This window comes from Taudactylus pleione, unplaced genomic scaffold (genome assembly GCF_031769625.1).
Source record: "Taudactylus pleione unplaced genomic scaffold, aTauple2 ptg000007l, whole genome shotgun sequence".
Taxonomy (NCBI): Eukaryota; Metazoa; Chordata; class Amphibia; order Anura; family Myobatrachidae; genus Taudactylus; species Taudactylus pleione.
The window spans coordinates 1,012,461-1,033,442 of NW_028284410.1; positions in this window are offsets into that span (position 1 = coordinate 1,012,461).

A 20,982-nucleotide genomic window follows, 5' to 3' on the forward strand; every position below is an offset into this window, starting at 1 on the left:
GCAGACCAATAATCTCAGCCAGAGGGTCATTATTCTAGTATGTGGCAGTATATCTGGAATCTCTCCTTCCTTAAAGTTACTGGGATTGACTCCTCTGGCCGAAGCCTGCTTGTTGTGTACAATTGATGCTTGTATCCTGTATACCACAGGTTCTCAAACTCAGACCTCAAACATGTTTTCCAGGTCTCCTCACAGAATCACAAGTGAAATAATTAGCTCCACCTGTGGGTCTTTTAAAATGTGTTAGTGAGTAATTAATACACCTGTGGACCCACCTGGTGACCTGGAAAAAGTGAACTGTGTGGGGTCCTGAGGACAGAGTTTGAGAACCACTGCTGAATATGGTCATACCTCATGACAAGGGCTTACTGCATTCAAACATTTTTTGCAGGATTATCCTGTTTACAGGCCCAGATTTGCGACTTGTCTTGAATCTTCTCTAAATGCCACTTACCAGATTTTTTTCTTTTTGATAGCATAGCCAACTTGCAGCTTAATGGATGCACAATTGGGTCCAGCATGGCCCCTTCGCTTGCAAATCTTTAAGCAGGATGTTTTCTTTTCAGACATGGAAGAAGGCAGAACATGTATTTTTCTATACACCATACATAGATGATTTGCTTTTGTTTTGGCAGGGCACGAAGGAATCCTTTATCTCTGTGATTGAAATATATAACAAACAGGGTCCTGTTACATTTACATAAAGTGTCAATGATGTGGAAGTTAATTATTTAGATGTTAAGATCACCAGGCATGGTTCAGAGGTGAATACCTCTACGTATTCAAAAGAAACAGACAGTAACACCTTGTTATCTGTGGATAGCCATCACCCTGAATCTCTGAAAATGGGTGTTCCATATTCCCAAGTTTAAGTGACCGAGGTCGCAGTCTGGAATAACCATCACTTGCTAGCTAAATAAGCGTCAGCTTACTCAGACTGGTTAGCTTCTGAGGACGCAGATCCGGGCCTTGCCACGCTTGAAAAATGGACACACCCCCCATTTCTGGGAAAGCTGGCCGCTCTGTAAATGCCTCTGCCTGACAATCAGGCAGAGGCATACTCTGTTTGATTAGGAGAAGCTCACTTAAAGTGACTAAGTGAAAGGCATAAATAGCAACCCTGATGAGGCTTTCAGACAAATGCATATTATCAAAAAGTTTTGGGTATTATCCATCACAGAAGCAACTAAACAGAAAGTCATCAAACTGAACAGGTTTTCTCTTTTAGATAAAACAAAGAAAATAAAGCGTACTTGCCGTGGGTTAGCAAGATTAATCAGAATAGTACCATTATTAATCAGCAATGTAAAAAATTGTGGCCTATTTTACAGGCTGATTACCAGCTGAATCTTTCTGATACTACATGTGTCCAAATACATTTTACTTCCTTGCACATTAGTGAGCCCTTCTAGACACGCCAAGCCGTGTTTTGACTCGGTAGCGTTGAGCATCTTTTTACCTTCAAATGCATCTTATTCGCAAAGGGATGTGAATAGGATGAACATGCAGCTTCTGCTGTTTAAAATATGCGGCCTGTTACATTACAGTGACACAGACGATGACACAGTAAAGCAGCGTTTTGCATGCAGATACACTCTTAGTCGCGCACAGAATACAGGCATGCTATATCATTTTAATCAGCAGAAGCTGCATGTGCGCCCTATTCACATCACTTTGAGAATAAGGGCTCTATTTATTAACATTATTTTTACTAAAATAAAGTGAAAAAGGATGTTTTCACACCCTTTTCACATTATTTTAGTTTCACCTGTAGTTACTATTGGGCAATTGGAGTAGAATTAGTAAAATTCTACTCCAACCCCCAGTATCACTTATTTTTAGTAAAGCAGATCGCATTTCCCATAATTGTAATGGGAAATGTGATCCGACCTAAGTTACTAAAAATAAATGGTAAAAAAATACCGGGGAAAGCCCTGTGATAATAACTCCACCTGGAGGTGGCGTTATCCAGGGTCTCCCCGGTTACCGGGCTCCCACTCTGCTCTAATGGGGAGAGCAGAGACGGGAGCCGGTACCAGTAATCAGCTATGTGGTCTAAGCAGACCGCAAGCTGATTACTGTAAAAAAAATAAAAAAAAAAATTAAACATTTTTTTTTTCCTTACCTGAATCCAGGGACCGGTGATCCGGCCTCCGGTGATGGCTCCTCTCCGGTCAGCTGGTCTCCCATAGTACACTGGGGCCCGGTCATCAGGTGATCGGGCCCCAGTGCAGTATGGGAGATCACCTGATCGGGAAGCCTGGAGAAGATCACCGGAGGCCAGGAGGAAGCAGGTAAGTGTAATGAAGGGGGGGTCCGCAATCGCGGGGGGTGGGGCTTAGCACCAGGGGCGGGGCTTAGCGTCGGTGGGGGGGTACTAGCGGTGGTCGGTCGGCGCATGCGCGGGCTCTTAGTCGCGGTATTTTTTCCGAAAATACCGCGACTATAGTGCGGATGGGATTCGCAGGGACAGAGCTTTAATCACAAGCTCTGTCCCTGCAAGGGCTTTATAGTAAATCCCTGTGATATTGCCTGAATTCGCAATGCGAATTCACTCGGTAATATCACACTACAATCCGCATTCAATATGCGGATTGTAGTAAATAGAGCCCTAAGACACATTTGAAGATAAACAGTCGCACAAAAATAATGTCAGCACTACAGAGTTGCACTGCTCTCGTGCGTTGTTTAACACGACTTGTAGTGCACAGAGGTAAGATGTATGAGGACAAATCTGTAGATTGATGCCCTGCTATAAATGTGGTCAAAATGTAAGGGACTATCTTGTAAAACCAGATATTAGTGGTTTGAACAGAACCCCCCCTCGAGCCATTTTCAAACTCAAAAAAATAGAGACTTCAGGTGTCCTTGCACTACCTGTAGATTTCCAATTCCTGGAGATTCTTTCAATTATCCATTATCGGGCAAGAACTATAGCATCTGTCACCACCTTACGTGTAACAGTAAGCATGTGGCACACCAGACCATATACAACGTGCTGTCTTATATTACCGAAAGGTCATTTGAAGAATGGATGGTCGCCCAATCTTCTATCATATCTGCTTTGAATACAGGTACTAGTGACCAACCTGTGGCTAGGAATTTTTCAGAGTCAGCACATAGCCTAACCACGCTAAAATATTGGATGATTGATGTATGCCCCCCCCCCTCCCACCTCAAAGTGGCAACCAATCAAAACTATTATTTTAGAGTATTATGTGAGAGTAGGTGGATAGTAAGATTAGACAGTTACCCCTAGAGCAGAGGTTCCCAAACATGGTACTCAGGGCACCCCAACAGTTAAGGTTTTAGAGATATCCATGGTCGAGCACAGTTGGTTAAATCAAATAGACTGAAGTACTAATGTGGCAATACTACACCTTATGGCATATTATGCGCTTACATTAGTATTTTTGGTGCAGATTTATTCGGAATAGGTAGGATATCCCAACATGCAGGATGCCGGCTGTCAATAGACTGACTGCGGCATCCCGATGCTTACAATCTCGATAGGGCAACAGTAAATAGTGTTCCATTGCCTTATTCACCCCCTAACCGTACTTTACTGTACCCCAACACTACCCTACATACAGGGCCAGCCCTAGCCCAAATTTTTTGGTAAGCGAGTATATTTTTTGCCACCCCCAGGCATATTGTTGCGTGTGCCCAAACAAATTAAGGGTCCGTGGGCTCATGGAAAAAGCCATAACCATGACACACCCCTTTCTCGTCACTCTGGGAACAGTGCTTTCCATTCCATATGCACCTTAATGCAGTCCTCCCCAGTAGTGCCCCTTATACAGTACCCCCAGTATGCAATGTCCCCCAGTAGTGGTCCCTCTTATGCAAGCCCCAAGTAGTGCCCCTTATACATTGCCCCCAGTAGTGATCCCCCCTATGCAGTGCCACCAGTAGTTGTAGTTGTTCCCCCTGTGCAGTACCCCTTGTGCCCCAGGAGTGATCCCCCTTATGGAGCCCCCCAGTAGTGTCCCTTATATAGTGCCCACAGAAGTAATCCTCCCTATGCAGTGCCCCTTGTAGTGGTCCTCCCTATGCAGTGCCCCTTGTGCCCCAGTAGTGATCCTCCCTATGCAGTGCCCCCAGTAGTGGACCCCCTGCGAGGCGCCCCTTATAAAGTGCCCCCAGTATAGTCCCCCCTCATGCAGCGCCCCCAATAGTGGCACCCCTTATGTAGTGCCCTTTAAATGGTGGCCCAAGTTGTAGTTCCCCCCTATGCAGTACCCCCAGTATTGCCCTTTATATAGTGCCCCCAGCAGTGGTTCCCAGTAATAATGCCTCCTGTTAGTGTGCCCCCAAGTAGTAATGCCCCCGTTAGTGTGTCCCCAGTAGTAATGCCCCCGTTAGTGTGCCACGCACACACACAAAAAAAACCCACAATACTTACCTTTAGCTCCGATCCTACGTCCGCCGCCCCTCAGAACTATGGGAGAGACGTCATGACGTCTCTCCCATAGTGCCCGCGGGGGGAACCGGACGCCAGAGGTCAGGTGTGAGCTCCGGCGTCCGCCGCTCATTGGAACCATGGGAGAAACGTCATGACGTCTCTCCCATAGTGCCCGTGGGGGGCGGGAGCCGGAGCTCAAGAGTGAGCTCCGGCTGTCGCGGCCGGGGGGGAGGGGGGAGTGTGGCAGTGGCGAAGGGGGGGTGGGGAGAGGAGGAGCAGTGTGGCGGTTGTGCTAGGATGCGGGAAGGTCTGTGGCACTGGGGATCAACGTCCACAGCGCCCTCTACTGGCTGGCGCTTTACGCAGCTGCATAATTCGCGTAACGGGAGGGCCAGCCCTGCCTACATACCCCACACCCTAACAGTAAGTACCTAACTCTAACCTTCCCCCTTCCACAGCCTAACCCTAACTGCTCCCGGGGTGCCTAAACCTAACCCCCCTACCTGCAGCTAACACCAACCCGGCCCCGCTAGACTCCTGACCGGGATGCCGTCGTCGGTATCTCCAGCCATGTCGGGATACACACTGATCCTTTTCATACTTAACTGCATTTATTAAATTTGTCAACTGTCATATTTCTTTATTATATTTTCTATAATGTACTAGCATTGTACTTATGCTTAATTTGTAGAACTCAGCACTTATTACATTAGAATGTGAAATATGCTAGCTACGTTATTGATTTTATTTATACTTTATTATCAGGTTAATTTTTGTTGTTGTTCTGTAACTTGGTTACAGCTTTGGTGCTGGGTGGTCACATGTTGCACAGACATGCAGACAGATACAGCAGTCTTGCTCTGACGACATCAGTTGTCCGCGCCGCTGGCCGAGGGTGCAGTCCCTTGCCTGGAAGCCACTGCTTTTATGTTTATTCCTGAGGAATGTGCCGATTACTATACTGCTATGTTGGACCTTCTGTTTATTTGCCGTGAGTGCCGCACCTGATGGGACGTAGTGTGCGTTTATGTGAAGGCACCAGGCACGTTGGATGTTTGTACTGCCAGATCCTTTTGAACTGTGTCTGCATATATATATTTATTTTGTAGCAAGGTCAGGGAACTGGTACCATCTCCTGGAGTAAATGGCACTGCACAGCAGCTGAGAAATCACACAAAGTCCACTGGTCTGGTGCAACTGGTCTCCGCCAGTTTTATTAGGTAAACAAAATAAACACCTTGCCATCTGGTACTAACTATACAGAAGTGATCCTAGCTCACTAACAAAGTATTAAGGGTTTTTCAGGTTTAATCAAATCAAATCAGCTTTATTTGGCCAAGTATACATACATAAATATACAAGGAATTGAGATCGGGTTAACACATATCTTGAGTTCACAACAACAAAAAGACAACCACAGCCCACCCACACCTTCAATTATTTAACACCAAGATAGCCTGCGGAAAAAAGCTATGCAGGTGTGACCTATACCGCCTACCCGAGGGCAACATTTGAAACAGGTGGCAACCTGGATGTGCGTCATTGCCACAATGTTCCCAGCTCGCCTCCTAATCCTGGCTACATAATTTACCTGCTTCCATCAACCTGATTCTCACACAGAGACACTAAACACTGCCCAGGCAGTGTTTCTCTGTAATGCTCAGCCTCACAGCACTAAAAAACAGCCACACAGCTGAAAACCCTAATTAGCCTCCTGTGAAGCTAATAACCCAAGAAAGCTCCTAACACATACCTTCGTGAGGTTTCAAAATACATAGGTCAGGAATCTAGGGCAAATATACATGCCTTCCACTATGATGCCAGTGACCTTGTCACAAAATAAACATATATACATATATATATAGCGTTCCCACTAGGCTGTTTTAGAAGGATGGCAAAGAGCGCCCTGCCCTCACAGCCTGCGGGTGCCGTCTTCACCCGCGGGTGGCAGTGTCCCGTGGGTGGAGAAATGTGCAGTGACCCGGTCATCTATTCTCACTGTCTGCAGCGCTTGTGGGCTGCCCGGCGTGTCCGTAAGTGCCGGGCACGCCCCCAAGTATAACGAAAAGGCGACGAGTCTTATAGACACGCCCCCTTATCGGTCGGGGGCGCGCGCGCTCAAGGTTGCCCTCTCTAGCTCCGGTGCCCTTCCTGCCGCCGGAGCTAGAGTGAACACTATATATATACACATATATAAAAACACAAAATACTGAAGAGGGTGCAATTTGCTTAAATGTCTGACACCAATCAAATAGTATATATATCAAAGTTTCAGATGTTTGATGGTTCAAATTAGCACCAATAGGATGTCCAAAAGAATTCCTCTGTAAAAGATCCCGTTCATAACATGTCACTCTTCTTTTTAATACTGGATCGACATTGAATAAGTTGATAGAATATTTTTTGCAGCCTATGGTAGCTACTAAGAGACCTGCTCACCGAAAACACCCAAGAAAAGGCCCAACGGTCCACATTTAGGTATAGTAGACAATTAATTTATTAAAATTTCTTGTCAATTAGACATATAAAACTTGCACATAAAAACTGCTTACACAATTAATTTTCCATTGTTTTAATAGAGGAGGATGACAATAGATATCTTGCTATTTACCCATACAGGGCTAGATTTCAATATACAGGCTTCTCCCTTCTGACCAATGGATTAAGGGCCTGATTCAGACCCGGACGCAAGTGGCCGTTCGTTCGGCGTACGAGCGAAAAAATGTAAATTCAAGCGCTCGCTCGTATGTTCGCTCGCAGCTAATCTTCCACCCCATACTCTCCCAACCCCTCCTCTAGCAAGCGAACGTTCAAAATAGCGACCGTCCGTCTCCTCTTTGGTTGCAGGGAACGCTCGCACAAGTCAAATCTGGAAGTGGGCCTGTCATTTTTCGATTGCCTGCTATTTCATTCTGCCAACATACTTGAATCGATTAATAGCAATCAGTATATTCATTAGCTTAATTGGTATTCACATCTTTGCAATCCGTTTTTTTTTTACAATGTCAATAAACTTTATTATTGTTCGTGTGTGTCATTCCTTCCGCAGAATATGTACGTTTGTACTAAAGGGATGGTTTTTCAAATTTTAAAGTTTGTTTGAATGCTACTATTGTTTTGCGTTTGTTTATATGCAGATTTTTCATCTTTATTAATATTATTTAAATTAGCTTACGCATGTCACTGCATCAAGCCTATCATAACTCACATTATATTTGCGAGGGTGTAAGTCACATGACTCATACAATAACCAATACAATGCTTTCGGTTAATTTTCAAAGTACATTAGCCAATCAAAATTTTTCTGGGACCTTTATTAAAACTGTTTTGTGTTGAAAAAATCATTGCCATCATGAGAGCAGCAGCATTTTGTCGTCATGAACTCCTGGTCCTCACAGATGTGATGGACCAGAGAGTAACCGAGCATCCGGCCCCCATCACTAACCTCCGCAAGCGCAGGGCCGTTTCTAGGGGCAGGCGACCCGTGCAATCGCACGGGGCGCGCCGCCTCCGACCTCTGCAGCAGAAACAGAATATTAACTGCCGGGCGCCCGCTGAGATTCAGTTACCAGCAGGCGCCCGGCAGAGCAGAGCAGAGCAGCCGGAGAGACGGAGGCTCCGGCTTCCGGCTCCCCCAGTGTGCACTATTTGAGGACGTCATGACGTCTTTCCCATAGTGCAGAGGAGCAGTCGCCGGAGCGGGGCTGAAGGTAAGTGTTACTGTTTGTTTTTTTTTATATGTGCAGGCAGTCTGGGGACATTACTCTGGGGGCACTTCTGCGGGGGGAGACACCACTACTGAGGGCACCCGGGCACTACTACTGGGGACATTACTCGGGGGGCACTTCTACATGGGGACATTGCTTAGGAGGTACCACTACAGGGGGCATTACTCAGGGCCCAGGGGCACTACTACTGGGGGCACTACTACTTGGGGCTTTACTACTTTGGGCACTAGTACAAAGGGAGCATTACTATTGGGGGGACTAATACAGGGGCATTAATACTGGGGACACTATTACAGGGGGCATTACTGTTTCAGGCAATGCAACTGGGGACTACTGGGGCACTACAGCAGGGACCATTACTATTGGGGGCATGACTACAGGGGGCACTACTAATGGTGGCATGGCATAGGGGGCACCACTCCTGGGGGCACTACTACTGGGTGCACTGTATAAAGGGCATCACTACTGTGGGCTCTGCATAAGTTGCACTACCACTGTGGGCACTGCATAAGGGGCATAAATACAGGGGACACTGCATATGGGGACAACTACAGGGGGCACTGCATAATGGGCACTTTTGCCTGAGAGCCAGTGGGGGGGAAGCCTAAGACCTGTCGGGATGGAATGGCAAGGGAGGGGGCTGGAATGAAGTGTGTATTATGTGAATCTTGTTTTTTCAATGTGTTTTATGTGGTTCTGGATTTAATAATGTATTTGAAGTGGATGTGGTTTTAAAACGTAGTTTATGTGCCTCTGGCTTTTCCAATATATTTTATGTGGAAGTGGTTTGTTGCAGTGTATTTTATGTGGATCTGGCTTTTATTTTCAATGTGTTGGGTTCGCTCCCAACGCGACTAAAAACGAGTGTGATGCAAGGTCATACTTCTGTCACACCAAAGGCCTGCACACAGAAATGCGGCGTGGGCTTGTGACAGCTAGGCCACACCCCATTTTTTGCTGTCTATCTTTTGTTTAACTACATATATTTTTCAGCGCTTTGCCCGACAGGTTAGCCAACCCAGTACTCAGTAGTCACAGTGGCTGTCATTCTGTGGTCTTTCGAAATCACACTCCCTTACTGTGATACCACACCCCCTTACGATGAGGCCACACCCACTCCACAATATTACTGCTTCGAGGGGGGGGGGCGCATTTTGACTGCTCGCACTGGGAGCCTCAAACCCTAGAAACTGCCCTGCGCAAGCGGCAAGCCTATGCGGAGGTGCGGCGCCGGCTGTGTACCTTGGGCTACCGCCGCAATATCGGCCAGCTCGAAAGGCGCTGGTCCGATCTCCACCGCAGATCCCCACGCCTTTTGGCAAATTTGCGGCTCCAAATTCAGGAAAGGAAGTGTATTTTTTAAACATTTTAAATGTAAGCATACCTGCGTGTGCATGTTTTCCATATAGCCCTGTTTCTTTATTTTGGCCATACCTGCGTGTGCATGTTTTCCATATAGCCCTGTTTCTTTATTTTGGCCATACCTGCATGTGCATGTTTTCCGTATAGCCCCGTTTCTTTATTTTGGCCATACCTGCGTGTGCATGTTTTCCGTATAGCCCTGTTTCTTTATTTTGGCCATACCTGCGTGTGCATGTTTTCCGTATAGCCTTTTGCAATAAAAATTAAATATGTACTAATATAAATTTGTCCAACTCATTTAGGGGCTGAGCGCAGACTTCTCATTTAGGGGCTGAGCTCGTCCCCTATCACCCACTCCCTCCCAAACATCCTCTCCCCAACCTTCCGCAAATTCCCCCTCCACCCCAGACATGGCAGGCAGTGATGCCTCTCCCTCTCATCCGATTCCCATCCCTCCAAATTCAAACTCCCCTCCACCCCCTCTATCTTTTCATCACCCTCCCCTCCACCCCCCCCCTATCTTTTGCTCACCCTCAACCTCCAGTCAAATTACCCCTCCTCCATCCGACCAGCACTGGCCCACCTCTGAGGAGGACGATTTCGGGGCTCCTGGCCCAGGCAGCATAATGATCTGTATGTTTCCCTTTTAAACTATGGTTGCTTTTGAAATGTTTGTTTTTTTGTTGATGTTGTCCTTTTGCCTGTGCTGTTCAAAATTGTCAAGTTTTTCTAATGTTTTGGATATATATCTTTGTGCAACAATGTCTAGGATGTTTTACCCTTACACATATGACACATGTCCAAACACTCACACTTGTGTCTTTCTTGTTTACGGTACCAACAAATGTAGTATTTTTGCGTAGTTGTCCCCTATTGGTATTTTTTATTTTTTTATTTTGTTTTTGTATAGTCTGCTTTTTCAGTTGTTTGGTAACATATAAATTAAGGTGTCATTTTAGTAATCCACACATTTATTGAACCCACAGAGGACCAGAGGCGGATGCAAGAAATGTTGGATGGCTTGCAGAGGTTGAGGGGCCATGTCATAGGCATGCTCGTGGTCCTGGATCATATGTCGGCGCTCCTGCGCCACTAATTTTTTTTATTTTCCACCCACAAAATGTTTATAAAAATAAAATTTATTTTGATTGATTAAAGTCTCATTCCTTGTCTGGAAATATTAGATTGTTGAACCTTACATAAGTCGACTATTGTAGCATGACTTTTTAAGTAATGTAAATTAGATTGTAGAAAGCTCAAGTAAGTATGTAAGCTGGCACATTAAACACCCAACAATACCAATAGGTTTGTAGAATTAACTGAAAATGTTTTTTTAATGTTTTTGTGGCTAATGTAAAAATTAATTAAAACCTGCTTAGGGCTAGATTAGAAAACATACTGATTCACCATAATACCTTTGGTGTTTGATTTTAGCCACAAAGCAGGGTAAAAATGTACAATTTAACAAATTACAGGATTAGCCATTAAGCAAGTTTGCCTTTTTAGGACCACGTTACACTTGTTTGTAATTTAAGAAGGAAATGTTTGTTTAATGTAAAAAACAATTTTAATGCACACAAATCATAAACACAAAGTGAATTGGCACAATCATTTTACACAGTGAAAACACACACAAAAATACAACCAACACCAAAAAGAACAAAACAACAATCAAGAACTGTTTGAAGAAGTAGCATGCCAACATGAATACACAAATGAGGCGAAGAAATCATTGTTCCCGAAGTTATATCCAATGTGTCCACATTAAGTAAATTTTTTGGATCAGGTAGTAGGCATCGTTTTTTAGGTTAATTTTATGGAATAAAAGACAAAAAACAAGAAAACACAAATTAAAATTGCCCATTAAAATCTTACATGTCTACATTGTGTCAATTAACTGTTTTTTGGAAAATAATTACCTAAAAAATCGGGCCACAATGTCATCGCGTATGGCCCCCCCACATACTGACCTCCGACCAACCTCGGGGGGGCCATCCTCGGGCAAGGCATTCTCTGGCTGCATTGGGACACCACTCCTTATGGCGATGTTGTGAAATATCCCACACAGGACCACAATTTTCGAAACCATATCCGGCAAATACATGAGCGGTGGAGGCATCTGAATCGGCCTTTTAAAAGGCCGATACAGTGCTCCACCACCTGCCTGGTGGCTGTAAGTGTGGAATTATACTCACTTTGTGGCCCTGGTGTGGGAGCCAAATAAGGAGTGAGCAGCCAGGGCGTGCAAGGGTAACCACTGTCTCCTGTGAAAAAACAAACATCAGGACCATTGTGTAACAAGCTTTGCATTGGTTACAACAGAAGGTGTCAATTTACCCAGAAGCCACGCATCACCAGCTTGTAGGTTGTCTAATTTGTGCCAAATCCCCGATTGCCGGATGACAAAGGAATCATGTGCACTGCCGGGGAATTTGTCATTCAGGGACAGGATCTGGAGGGAGGCATCACATACCACCATTAAATTCAGTGAATGAAACTGCTTGCGGTTCCTAAAAATAGCCTCCAGCATTGCTGGAGGCTGAAGTGGTATGTGGGTGCCATTCACAACCCCTATGATGTGTGGGAAGCCAGCTATTTGGTAAAAATTGGCCTTCGCCACATTAAGGGTACCCATATCCAATGGCATTTTAATAAAATGAAGGAGGTGTTTCAAAAGGGCCTCCATCACTGCCCTCAGGATCCTTGAAAAGGAGGATTGGGATATTCCCGCAACTATTCCCACAGTGGTTTGAAAGGATCCTGAGGCACAGAAATGTAACACCGACATTAATTGCATAAGTGGTGGTATTGCTGTAGGACTTTCAATTTGCCGTTCAAGATCACTCTCTATTAATGAGAGAGTGTCTATGATGATTTGTGGTGGCAGACGGTATCGCCTTAATACCTCATCATCTGGCATTTCAAAAAGGGTGACACGTGTTCTATATATCTGGGGCCTTGCATGCCTACGCCTGGGACGAAGTTGAGGTTGGTCGGGTTCTGGAACTATGGCCAAGATAATACGACCAACATCAACCTGAAATGGTAAGCCAGGTAGTGATTGTTTTAGACAAATGTGTTAAGAAAAATATACTTATCTTTTCTCAGAAATCCAAAGATGCTTACAGGCCTGGGACGTGTCATGTGCAGAACACCCTACATTTCAAAATTAGAAAATATGTTTAAGATTCATTAAATAAAATATGATTGTAAACAAATTGTTTTCGTGAAAAAATAAAGAAGGGAGCACACATTTGTTCAGAAAATACTACGCTACATTTAGTGTTGACATGATTTTACACTGAAAATGTATTAGTAATGTTGTTTATTTTCTGGGAACAATCATGTCTTACCACTAAAAGTAGCGTACTATTTAGCGAACTAATGTGTCTTTATTAATTATTATCCAATCAATGGAATAAATGGTACTAATTATAATTTTTTTTTTTAATGTAATTTATTTTTTGTGCACCTAAATTATCTACTATGAGGTACATGGCAATTTTTATTAAGATTTCCTGAAATCAGGTTAATTGTTATATTTATATATTTATACATAATATTTTTTCCGATGAGTATTTATGGCTGCTGGAGCGCAAAAACTAGAGATATAGTAAGAACTTACCTTTGTTTTCTCTTTTTCTTCGAGGTCCATAGGAAACCTTGGGGTATAGGTGATGGCGAAGACATCCAGGAACCACGCAGTTAAATTTTTCTCCCAGGATGCAACGGGGTCTCCCTCTATACCCGCCCCCGGGCCGAAGGCTCCTCAGTTATGTAGCAAGCCAAAGGCTGGAGGAGGATAAGAGAGAAGAAAGTCTGGAACACACTAGAATCACATTCTTACACTGGAGACTGAAAACCGGTGACCAGAGCAAAGCCCATCTAAAGCACAGAGGTGTGTCAAGGCGGGCGCTCTGTGGACCCTATGGACCTCGTAGAGAGAGAGATAAAGGTAAGTTGTTACCATCTCTCTAGTTTTCTACTTCAGGGTCCATAGAAGGTCCACAAGAAACCTTGGGGATTTCCAAAGCAGTACCCTCAAGGGTGGGGGCGCTCCAGTTCAGAAAGGAGAATCCGCCGCCTGAAGGAAGCATCCTGAGTGGCAAAAGGTATCAAAGGCATAATACCTCAAAAGGGACAGAAGACCATGTGACCACCTTACAGAGCTGCACAGCCGAGGCACCACGGCAAGCTGCCCACGAAGGACCCACAGACCCAGTAGAATGAGCAGTAACCGAGGGCGGCACAGGAAGGCCCTCCTGAGTGTAAGCCTCAGAAATAGTCATGCAAAGCCATCTAGCCAAAGTTTGTTTATTGGCCATCCTCTCTTGTAGAAACCATAAAGTACATACAAGGAGTCTGCTTTCCGAAGGGAACTGGTATGATCCACATAAAGCCTGAGGGCATGTACCACATCTAATGAGGCCTCACCTGCCGAGAGGTCTGGGGAGTTAAAGGCCGGCACAATAATTTCCTCATGTGGAAACTAGAGACCGCCTTAGGAAGGAACCCAGGGCGAGTTTGAAGCACTGCCCTGTCCCTGTGAAAAACTAGAAATGGGGAACGACGAGAGAGCCCTTAAATCAGAAACTCTTCTGGCGGAAGCAATGGCCAGAAGAAAAACAAACAGTCTTGGCAGTAAGCCATTTGAGATCCACTGAGCCCAGTGGTTCAAAGGGAGGGCCCTAAGGACAACATCAAAATCCCAAAACGCTACAGGAGGGACACAGGGAGGCTGGATACGAAGGACCCCCTGCAGAAGGTACGGATGTCAGGAAGAGGACCAATCCTTCGCTGGAACCACACTGAAAGGGCAGAGATATGGACCTTCAGTGTAGCAAGGCGGAGACCAAGGTCCAAACCCGCTTGCAGGAAAGCCAACACTCTGGCTATCCTAAACACCTGGGGGTCATAACTTCTAGGATGACACCATTCAAAGAAGGTATGCCACACCCTGTGGTAAATCCTAGCAGAGGCAGGTTTTCTTGCTCTGAGCATGGTATTAACCACAGAGCTGGAAAACCCCTTGGACCTTAGGAGGGATGTCTCAAGAGCCACGTCAAAGACAGATGACCTAGATCCAGGTAAAGGCAAGGACCTTGAGACAACAGGTCCAGACACTGAGGAAACAGCAACAAAGTGTCGATGGAGAGATTCTGAAGATCTGAGTAGCAGGGGCGCCGGGGCCACCAGCAGGGCCAGGCCTCTCTCTTGTTTGACCTTTTGAAGAACGAGAGGAAGAAGGTATAACAGGTACATAAACCGGAAGGACCAGTTGACTGACAGAGCATCAACCAGGAAAGCCTTGGCGTCCCTTGTCTGGGACCCATACAGTGGCAGTTTGTGATTTTGTCAAGAGGCCATGAGATCCACGTCTGGAAAGCCCCACTTATCCACTAGGAGCTGAAACACTTCTTGGTGAAGAGACCATTCCCTGGGATGCACGTTGTGACGGCTGAGGAAGTCCGCTTCCCAATTTAGCACTCATGGAATGAATGCCGCCGATATGGCTGGTAGATGGCCTTCCGCCCATGTCAAGATGCGTGACACCTCTGTCATAGTCGCCTGACTTAGAGTTACCCTTGACGGTTTAGGTAAGCCATCGTCATGTCGTTGCCTGACTGCACCTGCATGGGTTTTCTGTGAAGAGTAGCCTGGCTTGCTGCAGGGCCCTGAAAATTGCCCGCAGTTCCAATATATTGATTGGTAGCACAGATTCCTCTGCGGTCCACCTTCCCTGAAAGGAGTGTGGACCTGTCACTGTGCCCCAACCCCGAAGACTGGCATCCGTCGTCAGAAGGACCCAGTCCGCGATCCAAAAGGGATGCCCCTTGATGAGGTGGACCGTCTGTTGCCACCAGGTTAGAGACAGGCGCACCATCTCTAACCTGGTGGCTACTGTGAAGGCATCTGCATACCCGCGCCTGCAAAGTGGAGATCTGTTCTGCTGTCAGAAAAATCCTTTATATAAACAATCGAACATTCAGCGCTAAACCTAAATGTGTATATGGTTAGTGACCATAGAGGAATAATAAACAAATAACAATATGAATACAAATATAGTTTTACTTAATGGATGCTTGAAATTCAACCAATGTATTATTAGACATGCAATTAATCAATAATATAAGACATACAAGTACATGTACAAATATTAAAAACCGAAAGTGCTTGATGTTCACTACCTGGTATTGTGTCAAATACCCTACTGAAATCTCACACTGAGTGCACTATACTGAGACCTTGCTAATACAAAAACAAATGGAATTTTCAATGGTCAGTGGTTGGCGTGGAATGGGGGAAAGAGGTTAGCGACGTCCCGCTAACTCTTGCAGTGCATGTAATATGAATATCCATGTTTGACAAGTCAGGTGAAGTGATGTCTAATCCTGATGCAGTGTAGATGGTGGCTGCAGATCTCTTCTGGTCAGGTAGGAGACCACTTTGGACTGGGCTACAGGGGCTCCGGACTGGGGTTGTGTTGGCTAGCAGCCTGAGTGATAAGTCTGATGAAAGACTGTATCCTGCACCCTGGCTCTGTGGCCTCACAAACCCCTGTCTGGGGAGGGGAACCGCTGGATGAGACCGCTCACGACCACAGCCTGCTTCCCCCTCCGATACAGAGACTCACCTGTCTGCCTGTCGCTGGATCCCTCCTCCTCCCGTCCGTGTCCTCTGGTCGGCGAGTGCGGGTGCTCAGCCGCCTGGATTCCTGCTTCTTCCGGACTATGTGATCTGGGCCGCTCACGTGATGCGTCTGTGTGTGGTCTCAATAAACAGTGCTCTGGTGCGAGTGCCAGAGGAGAAAGATTGCAATTATATCTTGGGTGTGCCTCCAACGCGTTTCGACCCGCATAGGGTCTTCCTCTGGGAGTGATGTATAGTTGATCAGTTTAATGAGGTTTAAATAGGCTGTTAGTCTGTCAGATCATCTGATTGGTTAATTGACACGTTTTCTATTTGGTTGCTCCCCCAGTCAATCACTTGCTGCAGGGGCTGTTTTTCTTATTGCACTGAATGTTTGCCATGTAGGCAGTGTCAGGTGTGGATATTTGATTGATCTATTCAATCCGTGTGGATAAGTACAGTTGAATCTTATGTTCATTTATCTTAGATGATTAAGGGCATATAGCTATTCAGTCACTAATTGAATTATAAAACAAATGATGTCATGGCTAACTGAATTTAAATGTAGTGGTACTGTACCTCTAGCGATATATTTCCAGGGGGTCTTTATTTATAAGCGGTAGCTAGTACTACCTTACAGTTGTCTAGAGCCATGATGGTAAATAATAGTCTAGAGACATGGCAGTGAATGGGCTAGGGAGTACACAAAAGAGGGTAATTAGTGTTGCCATATATATGTCTGGAGCCATGATGGTAAATAGGTTAAAGATTGCACAGAAGTGCAATGATGCAATTAATGGAATTAAATGGATACTTAAACTGGTGGTCTCGAGGGGATCATGGTAAATAGTGCATTCTGAGGTGAAAACCAGTGATTAACCGCAGATTATAGACCTCACCTCATTGTCTATATTTAGACCTTTGGGTGCCAGTGTGTCCATCGTGATTATGGCTCTCGGTTCTTTATTTATACGGTTTATATGGTCCCCTCCCCTCCAGTTTGGTGGTACTGATCTTATTCCAGCAAATTCTAATCTCGAGGGGGTCAGAATTATGAAACTGTTGAAAATGTAGGGATATTGGGTGTTCCTCACATCCAGCTTTAATGTTCCTCATATGCTCTCCTAGTCTTTATTTCAGTGGGCAGATAGTGCGGCCTATATATTGCTTCTTACAGGGGCATTCAATGATGTAGATGACCCCCTTGCTGTGACAGGTCATGTTGTCGTTAATTTTCAATTCAAATTTATTGGAGGTGGATGTAAATGTGCATATTGGTTTTGTGCCTCTTTTGCTGGTTGTGGTGCAAGTTGCGCACTGTCCACAGAAATAAAACCCTCCCTTTTGCGCTTCTTTCTTACTGGTCCATAATTGAGTGAGGGTTGTTTGTGTATGTTTAGTGGGAGCTAGGTGATTGTGTACCAATTTGGTTTTTAGATCGGGGGCTTTACGAAATACTCCTGCTAGAGTGTCGTCTTGGAGTAATATTGGCCAATGTTTTTTGACGATGCGTTTGACACGTGCAGCTTGGCTGCTGTAGTCTGTGACAAAATAGATGTTGTTAAGGTGTTCTATCAAATTGGTCTTATCTTTATATTGCAGAAGGGATTCTCTATAGACCACGTTGAATCTATCAAATGCTTGGTCTATTCTGGTGGTTTCATATTTTTTCACCTGTAGTTGTGCCTTCAGTTTATTCCCTTGTTCTATATAGTCATTATCTCTGGATCAGTTTCATTTAATTCTCTGAAACTGGCTTATTGGGATACTGTTAAGACAGCTCGGGTGGTGCCCACTGGTTGCCAGGATGAAGCTATTAACATCTACGGCCTTGTGGTGGGTATTCGGTGGATATGATTGTCGGTGATCAGAATGTTAAGATCTAGGAATGTCACCTGTGTTTTGCTGAAGTGGGTAGTGAACTGGAGATTGTGGTTATTGCTGTTGATGTAGTGTATAAAGTTCTGTAATGATCATTCATCCCCTCGCCAGATGAAAAACACATCCTCTATAAACCTGGTCCAGAAGACGAGGTTTAAGTCAAGCTCGCGATTGGCCCAAATGTACTGATCTTCCCAGTGGCTCATGAATAGGTTCGCGTAGCTTGGCGCAAACCTTGTCCCCATTGCAGTACCAGTTACGTGCAGGTAGAACTCGCTGTCAAACCATAGGTAGTTATGTGTTTATGGTACATTATGCTGTTTATGATGAAATCACTCTGGTCAGGTGTCATTGATGGGTCGTTGTCGAGAAAGTGTTTGGCGTTCATGGTACCTAATGAATGGTTGATGACAGAGTAGAATGAGGTGACGTCACTCGTGCCGAGCCAGTAATCTTCTTGCCAGGTGATGTCTTTTCATTTGAGCAAAATGTCGATCGTATCTTTTAAATATGATTTCTGTGATTTAACATAGGGTTGTAGAAATGTGTCTACATACCAGGAAAGATTGGATGATGATGATTGAATGCCCAAAATAATGGGTCTGCCTGGTGGGTTTTTATGTACCTTAGGCAGGTGGTAGATCACTGGAATAATGGGGTGTGGTGTGTCTAAGAATTCAGATTCTTTTGTGGTAAGAATCCCTTTAGTTAACCCTTCTTTCAGGAGTGTTCTAAGTTGTACCTGGTACTCTTTTGTGGGGTCCTGATTAAGAGGTATGTAGGTTGTGGTGTCATGGAGTATTCTAAAGGCCTCTTGTGTGTACATGTCTTTGTTCATGATCACTATCCCATCCCCTTTGTCTGCGGGTTTGATTATTTCCTTGTTATTTTTTAAATCCTCTAGTGCTGCAAGTTCCTTTCTGGTCATATTCATATGTTTATGTTTGAGTGGTCGCGGAGTTTGCAAAGATCTTTTTCCAACATGCTTGTGAATGCGGAAATGTAGTGTCCTGACATATGTGTAGGATAGAATTGTGATTGAGGTCTATGGTCTGTGTGTTGGTAAGTGTCATCTATTGGTTTATGTTGCACTGGTGGTGTGCTCTGAAAAAAATGTATTTAAAGTTAATTTCGTGGTGAATCTGTGTATATCTATATGTATTGAATTTGTCTAGGTTAGTAGCGGGGGCAAACTTGAGGCCTTTGTCAAGTACTGAGATATGATCCTTATTGAGTGATATGTCGCTCAAGTTGAATATACCCTGTCCCTTCTGTCCTCCGGTCCCGGGCCTTGTCTTTTGAGGTCTCTCTCCTTCTCTACATCCCCTTCTAGTTTTCTTTTTGTCTGTTTGCTTGTCCGATGCTGAGTTTGTTACCTCTTAAAAAAAAAAAAGGAGATCTGCACATTGTGATACCAAGTATGTTTCGTTGGTTTTGTCTGTGATAATTGTTTGTCCAGTCAGTGTAACTCCTTCACTGTTATGTATAAAGGATGGCTGTTTGTCATCTGTGTCTGTTGGACTCTTATGGGAACTGTTCAAGTGTGTGCTTATATTCAATAATTCAGGTGCCATGTCGAACCAGCCCCACTCCAGTGATTGCCTTGCTAGTATGTTGCTCGATTCGGCCTCCTCTATGTTGTATAGGGAAAATGTTTGTGTCACTGCTACTAGTATCAGAGCTATCTGATGATGTTCCTGGGCAAAACTGTGTATCTCTTCCGGTAGTTGGATATGTGCTCCCGGAATGGATTTTAGTCATGTATTCTTGATACGTGAGATTACATTTTTTGTAGATGGGAGACTGATTTTTCTCCTTTGTTATAGATGTTTCGACAGGGTTTGTTTTTAGATTTGACTGTGTGTGTTGCTAGTTTGTTTTTGATCCTTCTCTTTTTTGTGACACCAAATCTGACACCAGTTTGTCCTCACCTTTACGGAATTTAATGGTTAGCTCGGTCAATGTTTGGAACTCATTGTCTTGCTCGTGTGGGGCTAAGAGTGTATCTAGGTGGTCTATTTCTTGGGCTAACTTGGTAAGCTCTGGGGATTGTATATCAATAATCCTAATAATTTTATTGAGCAGTCATTTAGGATATGTTCCCATTGTTTGTTGAAGCTGTCATTATCCTTATAATTGGCTGGTGTCTTTAATTCTGAGGCCTTTTAAAACTAAATTGTTCTTTAGGTACCATTTCAGGGTTTCAATATCCCATCGTAATTTATTTTCTTTGGTGATAATCTTATCAAATGATTTAAATGCCGTAAAGAACTCTTGAATATCTGAGGTGGAGGTTCTGTTCTCAGTCAGTTGTGAGAATAGTGTTTCTGCCCTTTTCTCCGAGGTTTTTTAAATTAAGTGTGCCCATCTGTGGGCGTCTAGTGTTAACCCTTGTTGCCAGTGTTTGTGGACACAAGAATATATTGGAGAAATAGACAGTCATTTGTTGTGAATCCAACAGAGCTCCCAGATGGAGCATCCTTTGAGACTGGTCAACTGGAAGATGTACTCACTGATTCAACCACCCATGTACCAGGAGCACAAATAATCGTTCGCTGCAAGTGGTGGTGCAGGACCTCTGGAGACCCGGCTAGCAGTAAGAGGTTGTCCAGGTATGGTAATAGGCGGATCCCCTACAGCCGCAGATGGGCTGCCATTACCGCCATCACCTTTGTAAACACCAGAGGTGCAGTTGCAAGGGCAAACGGTAGATCCTGAAACTGGAAATGTGGTGACACAGCAAACCTGAGAAAACATTGGTGAGTTGAATTAGTTGGAATACGCAGGTAAGCATCCTGGATATCCAGAGACACCATAAAATCCCCAGGTTCCATAGCCAGTATAAATGAGTGTAGGGTTTCCATCCTGAACCAGGGTACCCTGAGGAATTTGTTCAGGGACCTGAGATTAATAGGACGGTAACAACAGTTTAGTTTCTGGACTAGAAAAAGGCTGGAATAATACCCGGTCCTCTTT